General features: G+C 39.4%; 1 long non-coding RNA gene across 2 annotated transcripts in view; it reads left to right on the top strand.

Annotated features, from left to right (window-relative positions):
- The window catches only part of LOC106872094 (uncharacterized), a 22,240-nt gene that overhangs the window by 7,362 nt on the left and 9,591 nt on the right, over positions 1–5,287 (top strand). The gene's annotated exons all lie outside the window — the stretch shown is intronic.

The raw sequence follows: 5,287 nt of genomic DNA, 5'->3' as shown, positions 1-5,287 counted from the left end.
CTTCGGCGGCTTGACTCCAAACTTCCTCCCCTACTTTCACGCCAGCGGGTCCCTTCTCTTCCTCGCAGAACTCCGGCGTCTTACAGGGATGCCTCCATTCATATTTGAACACCGCTCTGTGCGGCACAGACTCTTCCGCTTGTCCGGATCGGGGAGACATATTGTACCAGTAGACCGCTTCCAGGGGCGAAATGTGCCCCCTTTCAGCCATGGCCTTGATCGTCCGATGGTGCCTCTCAACGATTCCGTTGCCACTCGGTCTATACGCCGCTCTAAATAATCGTCGCACCTTCTACCGGTCAAGCATCTCTCCCAACGCTTCTGAACGAAACGCCGCCCCTACACCAGGAATAGCAGCTGCTTCTCCCAAACCTTCCCAAACCTAGACCGTTGCTTAACACGTCTTGTCCTGACCGCAGCCCCGTTCGAAAAGGGCACGAATGCCCGATCGAGGCTCCCTCTGCCCTTTTTCCCTTCTGGTCGACTCGCCCTCCCGGTCAGCCTCCCCAGACACTGACGTCTACCACAATACATGCAGACATGTATGCTTATCAAGAGCCTGGCTCATTAGTCATCAATGAAGTCTCAAGTGTAAAGTATAATTTTGTCTGAGTGCACAATGTTCTTAATAGTTAGTGATTATCTTCCTCAATCACGAGTGGACAGCCATCATGTATATATATATGGTTTATGCTGGGAAGGCAGAAGCCTTATCTCAGTCAGAAATATTTTGTAGATCTTGTGGAACAGAATTTATGATAGTTCAAAGTGTTTCCCCATGTAGTTTTTTTTTTTCATCCACAACTATACACACATCCTGGTTTTCTCCAGGATGTCTTACTGGGTTTAATCAGGCTAAACAAACAAAAACATTGTCCTTGCTATTTGATTTTGTCACCTTTTCCAAGGGCTTTAGCAACATAAAAGCAGAGCAATAAATACAAAGTCAAAGCTGATTCAAAGAAATCTCAACAGAGATTACTTTTACAACAAAATATCCAATATTTTCCCAGTAATATGTGCTAATCAGTGTCTACTGTCAGGTCTCTCAGAAATATAAGAGTAATTCTTTGAAATCATACTTTTCTTTTTTTTTTTTTTTTTTTATTTGAAGTCTAATTATTCTCAAAGTATCATCTTACATCAGATGATATAGTAAACACCAGAAGCCAGCAACCTTTTTTCACCAGCTGAGCCTTTTGAATATTTCTCAACCAAGGCAATGCTCCAGCATGGACACAGTCTAAATACTGAAATAAGTAAAAGATAAATGATATTCCATATGCAATTACTTTAAAGCTTAAGATAGGACAACTATTACTATGTGGATATATATCATGTCACAGGTGTCCGAATGCCTTGTGAGCCATAAAATTCTCAGCTGATATTGATTTCTTTGGACTGGATACAAATCCAGTATTAATAGGTGAGATAGTTAATTGAATAAACCTTATTATATTGTTTTCTACTCTTGGAACAAGGCCCGAAATTTGGTAGGAGGGGGTCAGTTGATTAGATCGACTTCAGTACACAACTGGTACCAATTTATCGACCCCAAAAGGATGAAAGGCAAAGAATGAGAACATTACTGACAGGATTTGCCCTCAGAATGTAGAGAGATCCTTACTAATTTAACATCTACTGTGTCATGCAGGAATCAGTGATGTAGCTAGAGTAAGACAGACTTCTTCCATGGCCCCGCTCATCTATGCTATGGGCTTAGTGGATTTGATGTGTGATAATCTCCATTTATTTCTGTTGTATATCATTATCATTTCATCTCCATTTTTTTTTCTTTTTCTGTCTTTCTCTGCCCTTGAGCATATTCTGCTGTCAGCACACATAACTCTTCTGCCCTTCACTTCATATGTCCAGCTAGTGCAGCCATCTCCTTTGAACACATTGGCCAATGATCTTTCACGTTGTCTGCCTTACCCAAGGGGACATAACCCACATCTAAACCTGAGTTCCGCAACCAGTACTCTTTACAACACATACTATAAACAGAAAGAGATTTACTGAAATCACTTGAAACACAAAAGCTTCTTCACAAAAAGTTCTTCCTTAGGATTGATAAATCTTTTGTTTAAATCCAGTATTGCACTTTGGTGTTTCAGTTTTCCTTTTATTGTAGAACATTATTTTCCTGTTCAGTTTGCAAAATCTGGACATTACCTCTTATTTTGTCTTCAATTTCAGAATTTTCATATTTGTTAACTGATTCTAAACTGTTTTCAGGACACATTTGATTGGATTTCTATCCATCTTCATCAAAATATTCTAATTCTTGTAGTCCTTTTGTAATTGTGAATATTTTATGCTTTTGCCTTCTTTGTCCAGGCATGCCTGGCTGCAATGAGCTTTACTTTATAGTCAAAACAAAAAGAATGAAAGAAAGAAAGAAAGAAAAAAGTCAGGAAAATAATTCTAAAGAAAACCTTATCTCCGAGCAGTCATTTATAAACAAACTAATACCATAGTTATGACCAATCTTTATTCTGATAAGTTGATTTATTTTTGAATTGACCATGTTTTTACATGGTGTTTTCCCATTCCTGTCATATGGGTAATTTGGCAGAGTACCAGCCACTTCCTTGCTTCCTTGAGCTCTTCTTTTCATGCAAGCTAATATATCCCTCAATGAATTACACCTGATTATTTCTTTCTAGCTCCATTGATTTTCCACGGCTAATGTCCATCTTAATATTATATAGCTTACACTCCTTACATAGTCTTCATACACATTGACTCTTACACATTGACTCTTATGCATTGACTCTTATGCAGAGTAGAAAACTCTTTAATGCTAACAGAACAGTTCCATGATCTTCCACTTCCTCATTCCCACACTAGTTACTATACTTTCATGTTAGTTTGTTTGTTTGTTTTGTTTTTTCATGGTAGAATTAATCCAAGCTTTGAGTGCCTTGGGCAAACTACATTCCAATTGAAAGCATTCAGGCCAGGTTTTCTGTCTGAGGATAATTTCCAGCCTGCCACCCATCAGCCTCAAAAGCTCTAAGAAAGGTCAAGGGCACTGCATTTTCTCCTTTGATTTAGCAATAAATTAAATAAAATTAAAATAGATTAAAAGCATTTGAAATACTTGTTCTGTGTCAGTCTACCAGATATTTCACTGTATCCATTATGTATCCAACGTCTGCATTGAAAACATAGTACAAAATTCCTACCTACTCTGTTTCTACTTATTCTATATATCATATGAGGTTAATTCCCATGATAGCACTGTTCTCTGTTACAAATTAGAATATTATGCCATTGGACTCCAGGCAATTCTTCCTCATTTGGAATATTTTCAGTTGCTTAACAGATTCTACTATTAGAACTTGTTCTGCTTTAAGAACTAAAATGAATAAATGAAGCTGACAGAAAACTCTAAATCATCAGCATCAGCATCATCATCATCATCACATGCATCTGTATGTTAGATGTAGAGGTTAAGATATGAGGGGTAGAGCATGTTCTTGTTGTAGAGAAGCTATATGGTTACTCACATTTAGAAGGGAGAGTGAAAATGAATTAGAGGTATCTTCAAGGAGATCGACAGGTGACGAGTTGCCCAAGTGGCACCTCAGGTAGGAAGAGTAATAGTGGGTGGGAAAATGGAGATTTGCAAGTGAATATGGAGGAAGAGATAGAGATAGGGGAAGTGAGAGAGGGAGATAGACATGCACGCACGCATGTGCATGCACACACACACACACACATGCTCTCTCTGAAGTTCAGCAACTACAGAAGTATTTAGCAAAAAATATGCCACTGTACTTAGCATTCATTGACCTGGACCTGGAGAAAGCCTTTGACAGGGTACCTCAATCCCTCATTTGGTAATCACTGTGAAAGCTAGTAGATGAATGGCTAATGAGACCCATTCAAACCATCAACTGGGATGTGTTGGCAAAGTGAGAGTTAACAATGAGTACAGCAGTGAATTTAGAGTTCAGGTAGGAGTTCATCAGGGTTCAGTTATCAGTTCTCTCTAATCTATCATAGTTCTTCTGGCCATAACAGTTTCTCATAGGAATTCCTCTATGCTTGTGATCTTGTTATTACAGCTGAAAGTATTGAAGAATTAGAATTAAAATTCCAAGTATGGAAGCAAAACCTAGAATCAAAAGGTCTTCAGGTTAACCTAGTGAAGATTAAAGTTCTAATAACAGAAAAACAGACAGAACTCCAATCCCTTCAGGAAAAAGGCCCTGTTCCATGTGTAGACAAGGTGTAGGTAGAAATTCCATATGATGTGCTCAGTGCAAACTATAGACACATGAGAGGTGCAGTGGAATCAAAGAAGGTTAAGAGAGAAAATAGAATTTGCTTGTGGCAGATGTGCAGGAGTAATAAATAATAACAGCACATGGGAAATAGATGTTCTGAAATGCCAAGGAGGCTCCATAGAAGTAGTGAATAGTTTCTGTTGCCTAGGTGGCCTAATTAGCAGTGAAGGAGGATGCTCTGAAAGTATAGTAGCTAGAATACACATTGGCCAGAGAAAGTTCAGAGAGTTTCTACCTCTGTTGGTAACAAAAGGCCTCTCTCTCAGAATGAAAGGCAGATTGTATGACACCTGTATATGAATAGCAAAGCTACACAACTGTGAAACTTGGACTGTGAATGCAGAAGACATGCAAAGACTTGAAAAAAACAAGTATGCTCCAATGGATGCATGATGTCAGTGAAAAACTGGGCATAAGAGGCATTAGATGTGGTGTACAGGAGAGAATATTGCACTAGTATGGTCATGTGATATGAATAGATGAGGACAATGGTATAAAGAAGTGGTGATTGCTAAGAATGGATGGAACATGTAGAAGAGGTAGACCTAAGAAGACATGAGACAAAGGGGTGAAGACTGATATCAAGATACTGAACCTCTCAGAGGAGATGACTGGGGGACTGAGATGATTGGTGTTATGCTGCACTTAAGAAGACCCTTCCGTCTCAACTGAACTGATGTTCTGTTAAGCTTTTCTCCGCAATTCATCTTTGATTTTCTTCACTTCCTGCCACACTGGACTGATATCCTCAGTATTCAACTCATTCCCTATTTCTAATCATGTCACACTATTTTCACTCACTGCACTTCCTATTCTGTCTTATTCATGTTGTACCTGGACCCCACATCTCTCTCTCTCTCTCTCTCTCTCTCTCTCTCTCTCCCTCCCTCCCTTTCTCTCCCCTCTCTCCCCCGCTCTCTCCCCTCTCTCCCCCGCTCTCTCCCCTCTCTCACTCCCCCTATCTCTTTTTCTCCCTGTATATATATGTA

This window comes from Octopus bimaculoides, chromosome 2 (genome assembly GCF_001194135.2).
Source record: "Octopus bimaculoides isolate UCB-OBI-ISO-001 chromosome 2, ASM119413v2, whole genome shotgun sequence".
In the NCBI taxonomy this organism is placed as follows: Eukaryota; Metazoa; Mollusca; class Cephalopoda; order Octopoda; family Octopodidae; genus Octopus; species Octopus bimaculoides.
This window is presented reverse-complemented; position numbering and strand designations above follow the sequence as displayed.